This window comes from Gopherus flavomarginatus, chromosome 9 (genome assembly GCF_025201925.1).
Source record: "Gopherus flavomarginatus isolate rGopFla2 chromosome 9, rGopFla2.mat.asm, whole genome shotgun sequence".
Classification (NCBI taxonomy): Eukaryota; Metazoa; Chordata; order Testudines; family Testudinidae; genus Gopherus; species Gopherus flavomarginatus.
In genome coordinates this window covers 30,882,444-30,905,577 of record NC_066625.1, presented here as the reverse complement: position 1 = coordinate 30,905,577, position 23,134 = coordinate 30,882,444, and the positions used below count along the sequence as shown (strand labels likewise).

Sequence of the window (23,134 nt, the reverse complement as noted above, 5' to 3'; positions counted from 1 at the left end):
CATACTGGGTCAGGCCAATGGTTCATGTAGCCCAGTATCCTGTCCTACAACAGTGGCCAGCGCCAGGTGCTTCAGAGGGAATGAACAGAACAGGGCAATTATTGAGTAATCCATCCCCCATCATCCAGTACCAGCTTCTGGCAGTCAGAGATTTAGGGACATTGGAGCATGGGTTTTCTCCCCAGCCATCTTAGCTAATAGCCATTGATAGATCTCTCTTCCATCAATTTATCTAATTTTTTTAACCCAGTTATAGTTTTAACCTTCACAACATCCCCTGCCAATGAGTTCTACAGGTTATCTGTCCATTGTGTGAACAAGTACTTCCTTTTGTTTGTTTTAAACCCACTGACTATTAATTTCATTGGGTGACCCCTGGTTTTGTTATGTGGAGGAGTAAATAACATTTCCCTGTTCACTTTCTCCATGATTTTATAGACCCCTTAGTCATCTCTCTTCTGAGCTGAGCAGTCCATCTTTTTAATCGCTTGTCATATGAATCTATTCCATACTCCTGATAATGTTTGTTGCTCTTCTCAGCACCTTTTCCAACTCTAATATAGCTTTTTTGAGATGGGGTGACCAGAACTGCACACAGTATTCAAGGTAATCATGGATTTATTCAGGGGCATATGATATTTTCTGTTTTGATTATCAATCCCTTTTCTAATGGTGCCTAACATTCTATTAGCATTTTTGGCTGCTGCTGCACATTGAGCCGATGTTTTCACAGAATTATCCAAAATGACTCCAACAGCTCTTTCTTGAGTAGTAACAGCTAATTTGGACTCCACCATTTTGTATATACAGTGGGACTTTGTTTTCCAACGTGCATTACTTTGCATGTAATCAACCTGCCATTTTGTCACCCAGTTTACTGAGAGCTCTTTATGACTCTTCACAATGGGCTTTGGACTTGCAGACCATACAAAATAACTCGAGACAGGTAAGTTTTGCTACCTCTTTTCAGATCATTAATTAACATGTTGAACAGCACTGGTCCCAGTGCAGATCCCTGGGGGACCCTGCTGTTTATCATTCTCCATTGGGAAAACTGACCACACATTCCTACGCTTTGTTTCCTATTTGTCAACCAGTTACTGATTCACAGTTACTGAACAGCCCTTGCCAGTTTGTGCACTCACCGTCCCCTTCCCATCATGCCCCAGAGCTTTAGCAATTAGAACACAGGATGTCAAAAGCATTTGCACTGAAGATGGGCTGTAATTGCTCAGGCCATGCTACAAACTGTATCTAAGAGATTAGCCTAGTTACACAGCCATACAAACTAGGGTCTGTTTGTCTAATGATCATAATTTGGATAATTATGTCTACATTAGGAAGGACTTGCTTCTTTTTCCTTTCTGATAATTAGATGCTCATAAATTTCCTTTATTCTATAAAAAGCTACACACTCCTACAGACATTTTAACTGATGCAGGACTCTTCCATTGCCAGAGAACAAACCAGAACTACTAGCACCACAAAACAGACTAGTTCTTTTTAGCTGCGTTTTTGGCTTGTGTCTTAGCTTTCCGTTTTTTTCCCCTCCCCTCCAAACTTGAAGTTCTATATTTAGGCCCTTAAAAATGGCCTGATTTTCAGAGGCACTGAGCACCTGCAGCTCTCATTGATTTCAAATTTGGCGTTGTGTCCCCACTGCAATGGACATGTTTACTGGCAACATACTATTTAGCCATTAGGTTTCTGTGCTGTAGAGATTTCCAGACAAGGTGTGGTCCCTGTTAAACAAAGGCAATAAAGCTGGAACTCAAGCTAAGTGGAAGCCTGCATGTCTGGGATTGTAGTCTTTCGTTTAAATAAACATCTCCTGTGGAAGACATTTTGAAACTGTATTTTCAGACATCAGGCATCGGTGGCACTGGAATGCTTTTTATAGTGGGGGTGCTGAAAACCAACAAAACGATCTCCAAACTTTTTATCTTGTGCCTCCTTTACCCCTATCTGCCCTCCACCTCTCTCTCAGAGCTGAGGCCAGAAGCAGGGCCATGTTTCCGGGAGGAGGGGGGCATGGACAGGAGTAAGGGGGTCAAGGCTGGGCCACAGCTAGGGGTAGGCGTGGGACTGGCAGACGAGACCCCACATAAAACCCAGAGGTGCTGCAGCATCCCCTGCACCCCTACTTCCCACACCTGTGTCAAGCACCTCTGAAAAAAAAAGTCAGACCACATTAGGTCAAGATAGAAAAAGAAAGAGTTAGGGATCTAACATTAGGCACCCCGGGTCTGAAGATTTCAACCCAGAGCCCACTGAAAGCTCACTACTATGAGGAAGCTCCCAGCGCAGGCAGCCTAGCTCTGTAGATAACTCAAGGTTAGGTGCAGCAGCAGCCTGACACAGTGTATGCTTAGATTTGAGGACTGTATTTGTAAGTCAGGTAACAGATGTCACAGAGTTCTTGTCACAACAAACAGAACTCAGAGCTTGCCACACCCCCACCCAGGCCTGTACCTCTAACCAACAAATGACCTACATCTGGCTTCTCATGCAACAGAGTTTGCATGTTAGCCGCCAAGAGCTTTTTGGAGAAAGAGACTGCTACAGATTTCACCCTACCACCAAGGCTTCTTTGGGATTTGAACCCAGTTCCTCCAATACCATAAGACGGACCTTTGCTCTAGGCCACAAGGCGTCTGTGGCTGGTGTAGGAAGGAGATTATCAGTGAGGTATGAGAACTTATTTGAACAATTGAAAGGTAGTGCAAATATCCTAGCTGTTATCCAGGAGTTTCTGGGAGTTCTCCTGCCCAAAGCCAGAATTTCAGCCTTACCCGCACATTGCCCTTTCATTCTCATTGCAAAGAGTCAGCTCAGAGCTTAACAGACACTTCTGTTCCCCTAAGCAAGCCAAGCCCTCATCAGCACTTGAAACTGCCCACACTCACGCCAAAGCTAGCTGCAGACCAACCAGCCTTTTTGTTGTGTTTTCACAGAGCCTAGCACAGTGGGCTCCTGATCCAGGGAGGTCTTGGCTCTTAAGCCCTAGATCGTTTTAAATTGGAACTTGCCTCAACTCCTCTGGGATTCCCTCTGCTCCCCACTATCAGGATACACAGCATGGGACAGAGTCACTGCCCCAGTGGGACGATGTAACTTGCTCCTCCGATTCTCGGTGTGCATGGTGCTCTCGTTGACGGGGAATAGAACAACCCACTCCAGAAGCTTCCTACCTCTGCCGCACTCTCTTCTAACCAAGCAGAACAACCCAGCAAGGAAGGGGCCGGGGTTAATTTGAGCATATCACACCCACTCATGGTTCACATTCCTCGCCCCGCAGGTGACTGGTAAGCCTAGCAGTTCTCCATCAGCTCTGACACACTCTGGCAACCTGTTTAATCATGCACCATCCCAGCCCAGGCGAATGCTGCGTTCAAAGGCAATGGCCGTGCTGCTTCGCTCGGACATTAACCCAGCAGTGAAGGCAAACAGGAGAGAGGGCTGGCTTCCTGCTTGTGACAGACTGGAAGAGGTGATTATAATACAAGGGAAGCCACAGGGCTCAGGAAAGGCAGACTCCATCCTGACTTCATCCCCTATGTGCCTAATCAGAGCAGGAGCAGACACCTTTGCAATAGGAACTTTGCTACGAACTGAAGCTCTGAACAAAGGACTGAATGACCCATCCCAGCTGGGGATGTACTCCAGAGACTTGATTTGAACCTGCAGTTAATTCCATCACTGCTACAAGCCTGAACCAAGAACTTTGCCATTACTGTATGTAATTGATTCCATTGAACCAATTCTAGCTCTCATCTACATCTTTTTCCTTTTATGAATAAACCTTTAGATTCTAAAAAAATATATATATATATACACACACACACCCAGGCAGAACCAGGCATGGATCAGGAGGCACAGGAGTAAGTTATAACCCCCTGTAAGGGTGCTAGCTGCATGACGCCCCCTTGGAAGCCAGTGAGTGAGGTACAGTTGCATCACTGCAGGACAATGGCAGAGGTTGCACTTATCCAGCTGTATCCAATTAGCCACATTTTAGGAACAGGGGGCTGCAGCGTTCAAGCTACAGAGCTAGGGCTATTCAGAAGAATATAGCATCAGGGTTTCCACGTAGAGAAATGGGGAGGTCAGGTGATGCCATTGGCGGGTTAGCACAGCCAGGCAGAGTCTCAGGCACAATGACACCAGCACAAGCTCAGTAAATGGTACCACATCCATTTATAACCAGAGGCAGATGGGGTGACAGCTCCCTTCCTGTTGCTGGGACAAAGGGTGCCCCTTTCTACCATTGTCAGGAAGCTGCCCCCAACCCCAAATTTGCTCCAAGTTACTTCCCAAGAGAGGAACTCTGGCACACTGGGAAAGGCCACGTCCTTTCAGGGCATGCCCAGGAGCACCCAGTTCCCACAACCCATACATTATTGCACTCCCTAGGTACTTATAGGACTCCCATTAGGGCAGGATCGAGTGGCTCACACAGCCACTAATAGACTTTCTGCCCTGCATCTCCTTTACCAAACCATTAGAGGGGTTCTTCTCTGTTTCTCCAGCCCCAGACACTCTGGCCAGGGCCCTGTTCACATGCAGCACAAGACCCATTTTAGCCCTCAGCTCCAGTTCTTGGTTCCTAACTGGATCTCGGCTCAGGCTCGGCCCATTTTGTCCAGTAGCCCAGCTCAGCACACAGAGTTCTCATAAACTCTCCCCAGCAGCCACTTTTCACCCTGCCCTATTTCCATTCAGTTTGCTGAGACAATAACATCACTGACCAACCACATGTGTTTGCACTATGCTCCAATTCCTGCTTATTCATCTCCATCAGTCCTCACACCATTCTAGTCATTCACCTAAAAAGATCACATCATTTCGTCACTTACCTATTCAGTAGCAGATCAAGTTTTCATCCCCTTCATTTAACCATCACTTCAGTCAGCCATCTGCATGAGTAAATTCATCCATCCATAATCCATTCCTAACCTTTTCTCCTCCACTAGAGTCACTCAAACTCATCTGCCCATCAGTATAGGATGTTAAGAGACAAGAGTTCAGCAGTGAGACATAAATATCATCCTTCCAACATGCAGGCATGAATATGAAATACCTCTCAGCTTTCCAAATTGGAGTATTTAGCCAGTGGATAAGCGGCTGAGTGAGAAGAGATTCATTTGCTCAAGTTAAACACTGGATGGAGTCTTTTTTGCTGGGTGGAGCAGGGTAACATTAGAATTCTGACAAACCTGTGGAGATGGTGTTATTTTATTAATTGGATTCTGCTGCAGAGAAATAGGGACAGATCTTACCTACTATTGTACAGCACAGTCAGGGATAGATAATGCTCCCTCCTGCCACACAGACCGCGTTGCATGCGAATGCACAGGAAGCGACAACCATTCAAGAACAAAGACATACACCAATGTAGAGACCCATGCACGCACGCGCACACACACACACACGTATCTATCTATACACATAAAAAGAGACACACTTAGTTGTGCGCAAGCATACAGCCCTCACTGCACAGACATGTCCGATTGTGGCAGATGGTACTCATGTCCACACCACACACACTGTTGCAACCATCTTTGTACAAAGTATGCCATGTGAGGTATCATTTGAAAACTCATAATTTGCTGATCATTATTGTCCTGAAAATATGTGTGTGGCAACACTGTATGTGAAGTCATAAGATTCCACTGCATGTTGTTCTTAACACATGTTCCAAACTGAGGTTGGCAAACAGGTCTGTCTCCAACAAAGGAATGTATGCTCTGCTTAATTTGCATTTAAGCAGTAAACAGAGTCATCAAGTGGGAAGGGAAACAAAAGATGCTCAAACAGGTGAGTTATAAGCAGCAGGGAACATCCTTCCTTATAGACTCTTTGTATCCTGAATCTCAGCTGGAAATGATTTTTTGGGGGAACTGATGCTATAAAAAGGAGGGACCAAAACCCCAAGGGATCCCCTCCCTCTCTCCTAGCCCATTACATTCACTTCATACCAAGAAGTAAAATACTACAAGTACTTCCTGCAATGCACATATATTCTCTGTAATTTTATTCTTTCAAAGTGTGTTATTTTAGTGTTTTGACTAGTTTATGAATTTCATAATTTTTATTTCTCTTACATTTAAATTTAATTCTTTGAGTAGTGAGTTCTAAAATGCCTAACCTGTCCTGGCTGGAGTAATTATCCCTATGGTAACTTTTAAAAATATATTATATCTAGTTTTTTTGTTTCTACTGGTGGTGCACATCCCTCAGTGCACATAAAATTTATTCTGCAGATGGATAGAAAAAATTAGAGAACATTGGTCACAATGGTCACACACACAAATGTGCACATTAGAGCTGGGAGGGAAATGGTTTCCTATCTCAGGAGTTTGAGATTTCAGACTAAAAGTCAAAATTTCTGAAATTTGTACAGACCAAAAATCTGAACATCTTCAGTTCAGGTCACTTGACAAGTTTCATTTTGACTCCCCCTCCCAAATGTACTATAATTAAATTTCAAAAGAGAAAAGTCATTTCAAGCCAGAACACTAATTTTTTTGTTTTAAAAATGTTAAAACGGGGCATTTAAAACTTTTTTCTCAAAATTTTTTCAAGTTGAGAAATTCATCAACACCAGCCCTGAGAAGAGTTTTGGTTTCAACAAGCTGGCATTTTTGACAAAAAAAATTAGTTAAAAGCTTTGCAACTAGCTCTACTATTCAGTCATGGAACAGGATCCATCCATCAGCTACCCACACACTTCCTGTGCACTGGTAGCACAGTTCTAAATACAGTTCACATTATGGAGACACAAGTTGCAACTCCATAATTAAGGTAAGGGCCAGCCTTAGGGGTGGGCTGCCTAGGCGACCGCCTTGGGGCTCCATGGTCAAGGGGGCGCCTGTGGCTGTGCAGAGGTGCACGCTGCTGGTGTAGTGTCAGAAACTGCTCCCAGCTGGCAGGGGAGCACTGCGTGGGTGGTACCCAGATTTCCTCCTACTCCCCCCAGTGGAGGAACATGCAAGGGAGGGGGGTGAAGGGTGACACACTGATATTACTCTCCCCTCAACATTCCTCTGTGCCCCCCTAGGGGGCTGTGAGGGGTTAGAAATCTAGGAGCAACACCAGGGCTGCCCAGAGGAGGGGCAGGTGGGGCAATTTGCCCCAGGCCCCGCAGGGGCCCCACAAGCCCTGGCCCAGCAGCAGTCTGGGGCTTCGGCGGCATTTTGGTGGCAGGGGGCCCCTTCAGTGCTGCCGAAGACGTGGAGAGACTGAGGGGCCCCCTGCTGCTGAAATGCTGCCAAAGACCCGGACTGCTGCCGGGTGAGTACAAGCGCCGCAGCTCCCCGGCTTTGCCCCAGGCCCCCTGAATCCTCTGGGTGGCCCTGAGCAACACCACACACTCGGTGCATCAGGTCACTTTCCCCACCTGGGCTGTGCTGGGAGGTGAACATCAGGAGCTGCTGCTGTCCTGCCCACCCCTTATGCAGCCCAGGTGGGGAAAGTGAGCTCTACAAAGGGAGCCCTGATGTTGCTCCTCTCTCCTCACAGCCCCCTCAAGGTGCACAGAGGAGCAGGGTTTCAGGGGGGGAAATGATCAGGAATGCCAGCTGCACCATGCATCCAGGTCAGTTTCTTCACATTGGCACAGGAGGGGGTACAGAGGTTAGGAGTGAAGGTGGGGAGTGCAGGGAGTAGGGGTAAAGGGGGCACAGTGTAGAGATTAGAGTGCAGGAAGATGCAGGGGTTGGGGTGAAGAGGGGAGTGTAGGGATTAGGGGCAAAGGGGTCACAGGATAGAGGTTGGGGTGCAGGAGGGGGGAGAGCCTGGGGAGCCCATGAGAGTGAGGGGCCCCAAAATACAAGTTTGCCCAGGGTGCCAATCTCCCTAAGGCCAGCTCTGAATACAGTTGACCTGAATTTTGCATTTAAAGCATGTTTGTATTTTAGTTTGATCAGAGGGGATAGATGTTTATGCTGCCTTGTAATTGATAGATACTTGGCAGAAGCCCAGGTCAAATTGGCCGCTGTGATTGACGTGTGGCTCTGGACAGGTAGCCTGGTTGGATAGGATTGCAACGGGAACATCAGAGTGATCATCCCTAGTAATCTAAGAACTTTTCATTTGCCTCTCCAGGGACATGTCTTCAGGGACCACTCCAGCTGTGGCGGGAGGGAAGAACATTGGATAATGCTGAGAAATGGCACCAGACGCCAGTCTTGCTGTTACATTTGCTAAAGGATTGTGGGTTATTGGTTGGTTCGTAGGAGGAGTGAGTTGAACACCTGATCAGTTGGAGGGTTTGCTGATCACTTCTTTCACTCACTGAGGCCAATTGAAACAGATTCTCTAGACCTCACAGAATTCAGACTGTGCATCTCCCCATTCACTGCGGGGCAGGGATCAGTAAACAGCTGAGCCTTAATGCAAGGCTTGAGCAAGTAACCTACTCCACATGCACAAGGCTTTGGTGGTCAGCTCAAGATGATCTGGGGAAGAGTTTCCTTGTTTAAGTCCATGGAAGTCAGTGAGGCCCAACCCATCAACTCTCCTTTGCTGTGAGGCCTGCAAAAAACCTTGGCAATAGTTCATCTGCTGGTATGTTGAGACCTCAGCCTGTCATGATGACCAAGATGGTCTCTTTGTGCTCCCCTGTCTGTATCCACCTATCGTCACATGACTGTAAGCTCTTTGGGACAGGGACCATCTTTTGGGCCTGTGTTTCTACAGCGCCATGACTAGGGCTCCTAAATGCCAGCACAATACAAATAATAATCCAGTGCAGCAAATAAAGCTCCCTCCAGCAGCATGTCAGTCCCTATCTTCAGGGGTGGCTTTATGTCTCAGGGTATGGCTACATTTGGAATTTCAAAGCGCTGCCCCGGCAGCGCTGCGGGAGCGCTGCCACGGCAGCGCTTTGAAGTGTGAGTGTAGTCAGAGCGGCAGCGCTGGGAGAGAGCTCTCCCAGCGCTGCATGTAAACCACATCCCTTACGGGTGTAGCCTGCAGCGCTGGGAGCCGCGCTCCCAGCGCTGCTTCCCTGATTACACTGACACTTTACAGCGCTGTATCTTGCAGCGCTCAGGGGGGTGTTTTTTCACACCCCAGTTGCAGCGCTGTAAAGTGTGAGTGTAGCCAAGGCCTTAGTATAAAAGCAGGCCGATGGAAATCCAAAGACCCTGCTGCCGATCCTGCTTCCAGCTCCTTTTGCTTGACCCAGGGTCACCTGCAGGAGTGAGCCAGTCAGCCCCACCCCCCATGGGATGTTTCTTGGCCTTTTATCTAAGCCTGCAGATCATCTGGTCCTATCACCTGGGAGGCAGCTAATTCAGCACAGGGGGGCTAACTCCAGTTATCGAAGGCCCTTGAATCCCCACTGGGACTGTCATCCTCTTTATTAGCTGGTCCTGGCTCTCCTCCTACTTCTCCATTCATTCCTGTGGAATCCTGGCACATCGTGGGCGCTGCCGGAATGCAGCTAATAACAATGCTAAGAGCTGTCCATTGTGGTACCTGTGCACGGACAGCAACTGCTGGAGATGATGCAGGCAGCAGCAGGCCAATTTGGTCCCATGCTGTCCACTCCTGCCATGAACTGCACACCTATTGAAACAGAGCATTCAGAGCTCTTGCCTCAGTGCGAGGCACTTTGCATCCAACTGTCACTCAGCCGGGCATACGAGGGGTTTGGTGGAATACCGCTGCCAGAGGGAATCCATGGACTGCTGAGTGCAGTGGTGCGGGAGAGTCCAACTGAGGAGATGGAGGGCCGAGACTCCTCTACCCAATGGATAAGTGAACAAAGCACAGCAGCAACAGAGAAAGTGGTAATTGGAAACAGTGGTGGGACAAATACAGGGGCAAGGGGAAAGATCTCCTTTCCTTTATGGGCTGAAGTGGGTGGAGCTCACCCATGCACTGGCACCCCCCACCCCCACCTCCCATGCAGGGCTGGATTTTGCTCTCATCACAGGGTTCTTCCCCCTTTTGGGAGGCACAGTGACCCGAACCCCACAGGTTTCCCCTTTCTGGACTCAGGCGTCTGTGTACCAGACATGCTAGAGCCAGCAGTGACCTTGCATTATGCTAACGGCCATGTCTGTGTTGCTCATTTCCTCCCGGTCTGCTGGATTATTTAGGGACACTTATTTCTGCAACATTAAGTAAAAATGACATTCGCAAAACCCGTAAGTGCTGTCTGCCTGGTAACACCTCTGGGGCCAACATGGCTGTTTGTTCAGACACAGCCCACAACCCATCTCCCGGCCATTCATATTGATAGTATGTTACAGCCCACCCTCTGAGCCAAATTCAGCCCAGTCCTGGTACGGAGGCAGAACAAGAGAAAAGATCTGAATCAACATCTCCTCGGTGGAGTGCTTTGATTGCTGGGCTACAGATCTTTCTCAGTCTCTCTTCAGTCCAATGACTATTTAAGTATCTACACAAAGCAGAACAGCATCCACAGAAGAGACTGAGAGCAGAATAACCTATAGCAGAGCCGTAACTAGGTATTTTTGTGCCTGAGGCAAGAATATAAAATTGCACCCTCCCCCAGGGCCAGCTCTTTGGCAGTGGGTCCCTCAGACCCTCTCAGAGGGAAGGGCCTGCCGCCAAATTGCTGCCGAAGAATGAATGAAGGGGCAGTGGTAGAGCCTGTGATTTTGGGGGGTCAACTCATGATTTTTGACTGCTTGGGCTGGTAATGTTGCTTCCAAGATGGTCTTGGTTCCAGTCCAATTCCAATTCAGAGAAGGACTCACAAGTTAAGAGAGGACGGAGGTGCTGGATATCAACAGTGGACACTAGGGATCAGCATGTGTCCTGAGAATGCTGGGAGTTCAGGTCCGCAGGGCAGGATCAGGGGTGGCAGGTTTGTAGACATTTTGGTGGTGCCCAGAACCTGCCCCCACCCAAACTCCACCCCCCACCCACCCAAGGCTCTGGGAGGGAATTTGGGTGGGGGAGGAGGTCTGGGGTGCAGGCCCTAGGCTGGGACAGGAGATTGGGCTGCAGGCTCTGGGAGGGAGTTTAGGGATGGGAAGGGAGAAGAGGGATGGGCTGCAGGGGTGAGGGCTGTGGCTGCAGATGAGGGGTTTGGAATGTGGAAGGGGCTCAGGGCAAGAGTAGTAGTGTGGGGGGATGAGGGCTCTGGCTGGGACTGGGGATAAGGTGTTTGTGGTGTTGGAGAGGCTCAGGGTTAGAGCAGAGGGTTGAGGGTGCCGTGGGGGGGGGTGAAAGCTCTGACTGGGGGTGTCTGGAGTGGGGCAGGGCTGGGGATGAGTTTGGAGTGCAAGCAGGCTGGTCCAGGACAGGGGCCAGAGAGGGGGACTCCCCCCAGCCCTTTCCCTTCCGGCAGCAGCGAGCTCTGGGGGAGGAGCCCCCCTTTCCTGCCCCCGCAGCAGCACACTCACCTCTACCACTGTCACTGCATGTGCTTCTAGGGCCCCTCTCAGGTCCAGGAATCTCCCCCACCGCCCCCGTGGTGGGTGCCGTGGGGTGCTGCATGCGCCTCCTCCCCTGCTGTTGCCCCGACTGTAGCATCACTGGGGTGAGGGATGGGGCTGCCTCCTTGCCCAGCATGGGGCAGGAGCAGTGACTGTGGGTAGGGAGGCCTGTACTGCTGGAGAGTCCCATTGGAAAATGAAAGGGTCTGAGGGGGAAGGGCAGGCTCACAGTCAGTCTGCCCTGGCAGTGAGATGGGGGGGCGGCACTAGGACTCTGCGGCAGCAGTTGCTGCAGGGGAAGGACAGGGACTCTGTTCCTGGACCCAGGAAGGGGGAAGCAAGTCACACTCGGGGGAGGTGCGTGGGGGGCAGCAGATGGGGCCAAGGATTAGATCACCTGGGTTATAAATATCTCCGTGCCAACAGCCTTTTTTCCCCTCTCTACCTCTTTCTGTGCCCCCCAGCTTTGTGTGTCTGAGGCAAGTGCCTCACTCACCTGCCCTTGTTAAGGCACTGACCTATAGCCAGGTGGGGAGAGTGCTTACCTGGGAGAGGGGAATATCTGTAGTCAAGCCTTGAGTACAGATTCAAACCTGCCTATCTCACAGCTCACCCAAGTGCCCTACCCACTGTGCTAAAGGTTATAGGAGGATGTTCGTTTTTGTTCCCTCCCTCTCCCCCACCTGGGGAAAAGGTCCCAGAGAGTTGTGGCTGACCAAAACTGCAGTTCTTTGGCAAATAACCTGTGTCCAAAAAAATTTCCCCCACTCTAGTGTTGAGCTAGCAGAGCCAGCTCTGAGCTGGGACTCAGAGACCTCCTATACTGGGGCCCTTAGACCTGCATGCCAACCCCTTTCTTGCTAGCAACACCACTAGCGTAGACCAGCTGTTGAGGTTTTAGCCCCTTCCCATCTCAGCCTGTTATGGAGAAGGTCTAAACCACTGTGCGTGGTCGGCATTAGCACCCCCTACCATTGCTACCCCCCAAAAGCCCATTGCCTGCACCAGACGTTACCACAGCTCATTTTATAGGATCAAATCCTGGGGGCCTGATCCTGCGATGCTTATTCTGTGGGACTGCTGGTGTGAGAGTAAGAAGAACAAGATCAGGCCCTTAGCTCCCTACAAGGGAAGGCTGGCGAGCCTGGCTAGCTCAGTTGGTAGTGCATCAGACTCTTAATCTGAGGGTCCAGGGTTCAAGTCCCTGGTCAAGTGATAAGCTACTCACTAAGATCTTAAAAATCTGTCTTTCTAGAGTCCTCTTTTCCATGGCCCCACAAAGTCACAGGACCTCCTGGTCAACCTCCTCCTTGCCCTGCCTAACATGGCCATCTACACAACCAGGGAGAGGAGGTTGGCCAATGGAGACTCCTGTGACTGTGGGGCTTGTTTCTGATCTGAGGAGCAGTGGGCGCTGTCCGGGGTTCTCTGCTCGGTGTCCCCATCAGGCTCCCTTCTTATGACCCTTTGACCACACTCCTGTCCTTGTTCTTTTATTAGTTGTCTCCCAAAATCAGTTGGGTTCTGAGGTCCTGTAGATCCTCCCCTTAGGCTGGGGGGGATCCTTTAGCAGTGGGCGGACTTCCACCCACCCAGTTCCCGGAAACCCAATAGGTACAAGGGAAGCCTGGGAGAGGTGGGAGAAAACAGCTGACATCAGCTGCAGCACACTCACAAATTGCCTACGTTAACATATTGAAAAACCCTCGTCTGCCTCCCGCACGTGCAATAGAGCAAACCCGCTCTGTCCTTCCTTCCTCCCGCCATACTAAAGCAGAGAGCTGCCTTTCTCCGGCAGGGTCAGAAGTTGCCTGTGTAGAACGGGGGCATGCAGCGCTGCAGCGGGATGAATTCCCGAGTGTTTGGCACTGCAGTGAGCGCACTTGTCATGGAGATAAGGCCAGTTGTTGCCTCCTCTTACCCAGGGACCATCAGATTTACAGGAGAGAGTGACCCTGGGGTGCACGAGTGCCTGTGCCAAGCAGTCCCATTCAGGAGCCGGGACGAAGGATGGAGGGGATTGCAAAGCACAATTAACTGTTCGGCCAACACTTGCTCCAGAATTTCCTGGTGGAAAGGCCCCAAGTGCTCTTTGTTGAAATGTCTTAACTGATTATGCTGCAGGCCTCAGACTAATCAAAACACAGCTGCTATGGCTAGCCTCGAAGCAAAGCACAGCAACCTCACATTCCCTTAGCAGCATTTAAGACCTGGGAGTCCACAGAGCAATAAATTGGTGCTTTGGGGTGGGAGGCTGAGCCAGCATCCCTCAGTGCAGTAGGACCCACACGAAGTGCACTAGTGCCAGGAATAGGGTGACCAGATGTCCCAATATTATTGGCACCATCCTGATATTAGGGTTTCTGTCTTGATTTTCACACTTGCTCTCTGGTCACTCTAGCCAGTAGTTGCAGACCCACGCTGCTGAGTTCACAAGGGTTGCTACCGCCAGAGTCAGGCTTTACATCCCCTGCCTCTGAGTACAGCTGGAGCCACAACAGTGCCAGAAGCCCCCCGCCCTGGATCTATGTATGTGTGCAGACATGCCTAGGGGTTGAGGAGCTAAATTAAACTCAAGTGCTAGTTGCATTCATTTGACTCCCCAGTCCCCCTGCTCACACACCTCCCAAGGCACAGATAGCCGGAAGTGGCGAGAGGCACAGGGATCGGCATGGGCATTGCTGAGGGCTTGGTTTCCCTCTCCTAGCAGCCACATGTTTTAGCCCCATTTCTCCAGTTCCTGTGCAGTAGTGATAACTCGTGGCAGGTTGTCCGACATCAGCAAGCAGACAGTTAACAGGCCATTGCCAGCATGGACAGCACACTAGACACAGGTGGGATCTAGACCCAGAGGCCTGAGCCTGTCTGACAGCACCTCTCTCCCCCTCCAAGGACACATCACTTTGCCTCACTGTGCCTCAGTTTCCCCATCCATCAAATAGGGACAATAATGTCCTACCTCGCAGGAGGATTCATTAATATTTGTAAAGCATTTTGGAGATGGAAAGGCCACTTATTCTCCTCCGAGCTCTGGCTTGTTCCTGAAACAGGCGTGCTTTATTCAATAGCAAAGAAGATGCCCATTGGGAAGCCATCATGCCAAAGCATTCATTTTGGGGCAATCCGACCTGTTTATGATATTATCCTGCTTAAACTGCCTAGGTGCTTTCCTCCCACAATGTAATATAGTTTTAGAGTCCAATCCCACATTCATTACTCAGCCCTGAACTCCCACTGACTCCGAGTACAAGATCAAGTCTTTAAGAAGCTAACTTCAGAATGCTGCATCAGCTGACAGTTATTTGGGCAACGCAGCACCGGCTTCTGGAGTCATGCGGATGCCTGCGTCCATTCCCTCGAGGGCGAGTGTGGAATCCTGGGGCTGTCACGCATGTCCTAGTTCTCCAGGCAGAGCAGGATGCACAGCTACTAACCCAGCTGCATCCAGTGCAAGGAAATTCTCCTGCAAAACTCACACCCTTGTTTGAATTCCATGCTCTGGTGTCCTTTGCCGATTGGCCAGGCATGCTGTGATGCCGCCATCCAGCTGACCAATCTGCAAGCAGTATTGCAGTGGGGTGGGGGGGGGGAAGTCTGAGGACTGGGGTGCTTCCTGGAATATTACAGCAAAAGCAGTGGTGTGAGCAGGTGATGAGACCGAGCTGTGAGGCCAGGAGGAATGTAAAACCATGTGAAGAAAACAAATGGGCAAGTGGCCATTCTGCTCTGCCGAAGGGTTTTAGGGAGTTTGAATTGAATTGAATCAGAACCCAAACCCGAATGAAGCCTCGAATCTTGAGCTACACCCACCCAAGCTAGAGCTGAAACCCAGTCATACTGCAGGATGACTAGGTGCCCAGTAGGCAGCAGTGATATGGTGGGGGCAGGACTATGTTCTGGGGGCTGGCTGCAGACTTGAACGTAGGCAATGGGCTGGGCTGCGTGTTTCAAGCAGAAGCCAACAAAGCCTTTATCCATGTGTTTTGTTCTCATCCAGGGATCTTCAGCATGCTGGTGCCGAGCATCATTTAGATACAGGACCCCAGGAAGGAGCATCTTGATGGTCCTGCAAGAGATGCTCCCCACGGGACGTTGTTTGTGCTTGGAATTTGAGATGTCCAAATGTGGCAGGGCAGTTTCTAGACTTACATGAATGGAGGAAGCTGGAGTAACATCAAGCTAGCTCAGCAGAATCCTGTGTTGCAGTAGCTTCAAAGTGCCAGGACTCAAAATGACGGCCCCACCCTGCTGCGCAATAGCGCTGGCTTTTCACCCCTTTCCCATGACTCCTGCCAGTGCCAACAGGACACTCTCAGCCTTGCACTGAGAAGGGAGGAGAAAGCAGCAGAGTGGGGACATTCTCAAGGCCTTGCGTTCTTGCATCTCAAAGTGGGCAAGGCTGGAAGGTCCCCTTCTAACCAGAAGCCTCTCTTCAGGTCACTGTGTAAATGCTCAGCCATCTGGGGTATTGCCTCCCTCCTGCTGATCAGCTTTGGGAGATGGGATCAGACAGGTGTGAAACGCCACTCAGATGAGACAATAAACAGCCTGTCAGATTCTCTCATCTGCTGTCAGATCAGATAATCCCAGTACTGGCAGCTCTGAGATGCCTGCAAACAGAAAACTCATCTCCAGGATCACATCCTTAGAGGGAAAAACCCTTTGGTCTGGTCCCAAACCCAGCACATCAGGATCCGCTACATCTTCAGAGAGGTGGCCCGTATGTAATGACTGTTTACATTCTGGTCTGCAGCACACAGAAAGAGGCGCTAAGGTGAGTCTCTTCTTCCAGACCACCAGCTCCAAGGGACGGATTTAATTCTAGAAACTTCACATCAGACAGCATTCAGTGCAGGGCACAGAGAGCGAGAGCCCGTTCTCAGTGACAGCACCGCAAGCCCATTGACACGAACGGAACTTTCTGATCCTGAATGCGGAATTTAGCCCGAAGTGTTCACTGAGTGCCTGATCCAAAGCCCAGTGATATCAAGGGCTTTGGATCAGATCTAAAGACTCCAGCACTATTACTCCAGCCACCACCCTGTATTACTCTATCAAGAGCACTATGAAGACAGAGTAGCTGTCTCATTGGTGCCAGTGATCTTTAGGGTCACACACTTGGGTCACATGCTCACAAGATTTCCCATACTATTGAATCAGAACCCAAACCTGAATGAAGCCTCGAATCTTGAGCTAGGACCACCCAAGCTAGAGCTGAAATGCCACGCTGGGTCCCATCTCTGCATTAGCTACTTTCCGTATGGTACGCAGAAGTGAAACCAAGCTATACTCTCCTTCCAGTAGCTGGGGTGCTTTAAAAACACTTCTTACTGTGGGTTCCCTCCCACTGTACAATAATAAAAATTGCCACTGGTATTTTGTTTCTCTGTTTATGTAGTGGTGTCCCCTTAGGAACACAGCTTTTTGGAGTGACACACACTTGGAAAGAAAAGGAGAGATTCTTTACGTGGGTGTGAGATTCAATTAGTGGGGCCTGAATTTTCAACTTGCTTTTACAGCTTTACACCTTTTAATGAATGGACCAGCACTAGAGGCAGAAGCCATTGTCAAGAGTGGGGGGGACAAAAAAAAATAGAGCAGCCTTTGCAGCTTCGAGCCCTCTAAATGCAGGCCAGGCCTCAAGCGTGGGTCTCTGTACAGACTGTACAAACAGGCTGTGTAAGAGAGGGGAATCTAACACAAGGCATGTGTATTAAAGAGCAGTCTATTTATGGGTAGCTTGTTTAATGATGGTTTCTGTATTGGAAAGCTGGAGACCAGGGTCCAGAGAAGAATCACTTCATTTATTGCACTCCCAAAGCACTTTCGAGACGTAGTGGAATTGCTTTAAGCACCACAGGGGTGAAACATCCACCATACAGCAACACAACACAACCACTTGGGCTGGAAGAGAAAAATCCCTGCATCTGTGTGAGGGGGTTGTAGGCAGGTAGATGCAATGACCCATATGGAAGCTGTCCAGCACTTAAGGCCTCCCACTGCTGCTCCTGTCAACATGTCTCAGGAGTTTTAGTGACCTTAAAAACAGTAGTTTCCATTTAGTTCCACTGGAGCAATGATACCTCCAGCAGTAGACACATATTTAGCATCAACTCAGAGGGAAGAGCAGTGCCACCTCTTAGAGGGCTCCCTGTACAAGCTCTGACCCAGACCAGCCCTGTTTACCACACCTGAACTATTGAGAATCACAGCCCCCAGTGCAAATGCTACAGAGCAGCCACCCTTCCTTACCCTGGTCAGGAGATCCACATACAGAGACATTTCTTTGAAGCATGGTTCTGCCCTGAATTGTGACTCCAAACAATGCCATGGTGGAACCCTATGGCTATCACCCTTCAGCAATTTCACATCAAATGGGTATCTCCCTTTTAACTACAAACCAAGCCTAGAATGTAGGAGGATACACTGAGCCCTGCACATCTCACCAACAATAAAGAAACTGCAGGCCAATTCCTGTCCTCAGAACACCTGCACAGCCTGATCAGCCCTGGGTGGGTTTGCACTGCTGTAACCAATTGGAGTTTAATAAACCATTTTGATTCAGGATACAGCCCAGCTGACCCCCTTACCAGGGTCACCAGGAAAGAAAACGGATGCACTTAATTTTGTCCCTGCAGCCTTCACTCTGACACACTCAGGGAGCAGAGCTGCCAACTGAGAAGGTACCATTATTACAAAGCCACTTCCCGGAGCAAAGCCAGGCTCTTCAGCTGCTGCTGTCTCTGTGAACTTATCTGCATTCAGCATACATCTCCAATGCCAGCCAATGCTCTCCAAGCAGACCTTCTCTTGCTGTTCCTGGGCCAGATCCACAGCTGGCAAAGCACCACTGGCTTCAGTGGAGCTAACTGATTTACACAAGCTGAGGATCTAGCCTGTTGTTCATAGGGCTTGTCTTCACTGCAGTGTTAGCTTGAGCTATAATGTGAGTGTTGCCCCTAATGCAACTTCCATCCACACACACAAGTCCCCAGCTTAAGGTAAATGGTGTTGTAAACTCCAGCTAGCTGGCCTGGCAGGGGTGTGTGCGTTGATGATTGAGAACTGCTGATACTGGGATGGGAGGGTCCCAGAGATGAGCTCCAGCCCAAGGTCAGAAGTCTACACAGCAGTGAAACACCCCATGAGCCCAAGTCAGCTAGCATGGGCCAGTCATGGGTTTTTCTTTGCTGTGCAGACAGACCCACTGTGCTCCTAATCCATTCCTCCTGTGCTGCTCCAGTGCTGTTTCGCGGTGTGACTGCTCTCACTCAAACTGGGATAGATCAAGTTCTCTCCTCTTGAGCTAACACTGCAGTGAAGACTGTGACTCAGTTGCCTGAGAATTGGCTTCTTGGCAGGGCTGTTTTCCAGACAGCAGCTTGTCTGTTGTGTCTCACACTGCAATAAAAGACCCATAGGGCTGAGGCTCAGAGCTTGGGTGACTTGACTTGGGCTCATGGGGCTGCAAAGAGCCACGTAGACATTGGTCTTGGGATGGAGCCCAGGCTCCAGGTCCAGCTTTAGGCCGGTTCCCTCGATTCCCCGGAATTGGGCCCTGCGCCTTAGGTGCCTTTTTAATTTTTTTTTTACTTACCCGGTAGCGGTCCACTCTGGAGGTCTTCAGCAGCATTTCAGCGATGGGGAGGAGGTCCTTCAGTGCCGCGGAAGACCCAGAGTGGACCCTCATTGCCAAAGTGCCGCCGAAGCCCCGGACCGCTGCTGAGTATTCAAATCGGACCCCGCAGTTCATAAAGCCAGGCTCTGTACCCCGACAAGTGGGTACAGCCTCAGAGTCTGGGCTCCAGGCCAAGTGGTATCGTCTACACTGCTATTTTCAACCCAGCACCCGACCCAGGTGAACCCAAGTCAATTGAGCTGGGCTCTGAGACTCAGTACTTTGATAGTGTCCCCATACTCCTGTTGATTGGAGACCCGACGGAGAAGGAACTGGCTCCCAGGGCTGCTAGGGCTTGAATTGCTTTCTCAGAGCCATGAAGGGGTGGCACAGATATCCCAACTGCACACGGCCCTCTTCCCCACTCACCTTCCCTAGCAGAGACCAGTGACTTAGTTTCCCTTCTGATGCTGCTATTTGCAATATGCTCTCACTGCTTCCCAGTGCATCGCTCCAGTCCCCGCAGTAGCTGCTGAGACACAGTGATAGTGAATCACTCTCCCGCCGTACATGTGCTGTAAAGAAAGTGCCTTGTCCTTCCCACCTTCCTCTGGAGACAGGGAATCAGCCTGCCTCCGGCTGCTGTATTAAAGCTCTTTAAACCACATCAGGAGATTTCACTCAACACACAAAGTCTGAGGTTTCCAGTGGATCTGGTGTATATGGAGCCCACCAACAGGGGTTTAAATTAAGGCCTCTCTCTGTAAGTGTTGTAGATGGAACATCTCCAACCAACAATGGCTTTTTGAACAACTCTTTAAATCTAAGGGATGAAACTGCGCAATGGATAGATTTCAAGCTGACACCTCCCAGGCAGAGCAAATGCAGTTGCTGCCCATTTCGCTGGCCTCACACTGATTGAGGGCAGTGCGGCAAACTCTTGTAATCTTGCACAGGCCACCTGCGGATCCAAATGATCTTTCCTCTAAAGACTTTATTAGGAACTGGTTAGTTTGCTCTGTCTAGCAGCTGAAGGAGGAAATGGTTCAGGTGACTTTTCAGGAAAGCAGGATATCTTAGTGCAGAGGACTTGCAGTCAGGAGATCTGGAGTTTTATTTCCAACTCGGTTGCTAACTCGCTCTGTGACTTTAGGCAAGGTATTGTCTGTGCTTTGGTGTCTATATCTGTCAAATCGGGGAAACGTTACCTGCCTCCCAGGGTGTGGTGAGGCTGAATTCTCTAATGTCTGCACAGTGCTTTGAGATCCTTGCGCAGAAGGCACTGGAGGGGCGCTATCCAGTTCCTGAGGGACTAGGAAAAGAAAGTGATTCAGTGACATGAAGGAGGCAAAACAGAGTCAGAGAAAGAGAGGCCAGCAGCAGCCTCCGGGGAAGATCAGCTGCAGCCAGCACATCCATTCATGGTTTATTCTGGCTGGAGGACTTGGAGTCACACAAATGGATCAGACATTCACTGTATTCCGATAGCAGCATTGTACCTGGGGACAAGCTGCAATCCCCGATGGGAAATGCTGGGCAAAAGCATGGCCCCCAAAGACCCAAACGCGCTCTGCTGGCTTCATGAAGGACACTATAGCAGTGAGACGCGGACAAACTACCTGCAGAGATAGGAGCTCCTTCCACTTCCTATGCCTTGTGTCTCTAAGCTGTCTGGTCCAGCAGGCCAGCGGAAGAACACACCCACTGCTGCATCATTGTTCTCTCCTGGGAATTTAGCACTGATCCATTGACCAGCTCTGGATGTCCCAGCATCAGCCCCAATCTCTACTTTTCACGTTCTCTGCATTGAATGGACCCAGGTGACACGGCCTGGAAATCTGGGATGGCAGGTTTTTCTGAATCATTTCTGTGATTAGTCCAAGGCTGCTTTCTCTGCAAGACACATTCACCAGGGCAGAAGCATCTCCCACTGCCAAGATGAACCAGACAGCAGAGAGAATCCACTGGGGAGAGGACGAGAGAACACACAACATGGGACAGATGTGTAGGCATGTCATTTAATGCATTACTGGAAGACGTTCAGATTCTACAATGATGAGTGCTGTGTAAGGCCCTATATAGCGAGGATGGGCAACTGGCGGCCCGGGGGCCATATCCAGGCTGCCAGGTTATTTTATTTGGCCTGCCCCAGACCTGCTGAGAGCTGGCGATCCAGCAGTGCATCCCACCCACCTGAGGGCAGGACCTGACACTCTCCCCTCCCCACATCACATCCCTATATCACCACTCCTGGTCCACTAAAGAGTTTTCATGATCTTGTGGTCCTCTACTACCTTAAAGTTGCCCATCCCTGCTAGATAGACTAGACTTTATGCCTCCCCACCTCCTGTGCGGTGTAACCAGGCTTGTATCAGTGCACTGTGGGAAAATCTGAGCAGCTCTCCCATAGTGCGCCAGTATGTGAGAGAGTCCAGAGCAGCACTAGCAGCAGTGCATTGTGGGATGCCCTATTGCACCATGAACTGAGCGGGAGCAAGACCAGCTGAACTGGTTACACCAAGCAGATCAGAGGGTCCCGGCCAGAGTGGAAATCAGCCTGTTAAACTGGTTACAGGAAGGCAGCCAGGTGCCAGCCTACTGTCAGGAGGGAAACCTCGTCAGCTGCTTTGGTTGCTAACTGCATTCAAACCCTGCTGCTGATGCTGCATATGGTCAATTCGAGTCCCCCCCAGCTGGGTTGCCCCCTGACATGGCACACTCCCATGTATCAGACCCACACATGGATGGTGCTCCAGGCAGACTTTGTTAAATCACAGCGATACTTAGCAGGCCTCAGCCGAGAGCAGGGCCCCTGCACAGAGCCAGATTAACTTTTTGTGGGCCTAGTGCCCAACATGTTTGTGGGCCCCCATGGGGGCAATGGAGCATGGTGCAGGGGGGTTGGTCCCTGGAGTGAGTGACTGGCAAGGGGCAGCAAGCCCCTTCCCCTTGGGGGTGGGCTTATGCCATGCCACAGAGTCCCCGTACCCAATACTGGAACAACCCTCCGATTCCCTATGGCCAGAGCCCCCCTGAACCTAAGGGTTAATGTCTCTTTCACCTGAAGCACCTGACCAGAGGACCAATCAGAAAACCGGATTTTTTCAACTCTGGGTGGAGGGAATTTAGTGTCGGAGTCTTTTGTCTGTCTGCCTGCTTTCTCTGAGCTTTGGAGAAGTAGTTTCTACTTTCTAGTCTTCTGTTTCTAAGTGTAAGGACAAAGAGATCAGATAGTAAGTTATATGGTTTCTTTTTTTTTTGGTATTTGCATGAATATAAGTGCTGGAGTGCTTTGATTTGTATTCTTTTTGAATAAGGCTGTTTATTCAATATTCTTTTAAGCAATCGACCCTGTATTGTATCATCTTAATACAGAGAGACCATTTGCATGTATTTTTCTTTCTTTTTATATAAAGCTTTCTTTTAAGACCTGTTGGAGTTTTTCTTTACTTCAGGGAAATTGAGTCTGTACTCACCAGGGAATTGGTGGGAGGAAGAAATCAGGGGGGGGAGATCTGTGTGTGTTGGATTTGCTAGCCTGATTTTGCATTCCCTCTGGGGGAATAGGAAAGTACTTTTTGTTTCCAGGATTGAGAACAGAGAGGGGAAGTCACTCTGTGTAGTTTCACAGAGCTTGTGTCTGTATATCTCTCCAGGAGCACCTGGAGGGGGGAAGGGAAAAAGGATTATTTCCCTTTGTTGTGAGACTCAAGGGATTTGGGTCTTGGGGTCCCCAGGGAAGGTTTTTCAGAGGGACCAGAGTGCCCCAAAACACTCTAATTTTTTGGGTGGTGGCAGCAGGTACCAGGTCCAAGCTGGTAACTAAGCTTGGAGGTTTTCATGCTAACCCCCATATTTTGGACGCTAAGGTCCAAATCTGGACGCTAAGGTCCAAATCTGGGACTAAGGTTATGATAGGGCCCCCATGGGGGCAATGGAGCATGGTGCAGGGGGGTTGGTCCCTGGAGTGAGTGACTGGCAAGGGGCAGCAAGCCCCTTCCCCTTGGGGGTGGGCTTATGCCATGCCACAGAGTCCCCGTACCCAATACTGGAACAACCCTCCGATTCCCTATGGCCAGAGCCCCCCTGAACCTGCTAT

General features: G+C 49.9%; 1 non-coding gene across 1 annotated transcript; it reads left to right on the top strand.

Annotated features, from left to right (window-relative positions):
• The first annotated feature begins 12,559 nt into the window (after positions 1-12,559).
• Positions 12,560-12,632, top strand: TRNAK-CUU (transfer RNA lysine (anticodon CUU)). The gene has a single exon. It is a non-coding gene; the product is annotated as a tRNA-Lys (tRNA).
• The last annotated feature ends 10,502 nt before the right edge of the window (positions 12,633-23,134 follow it).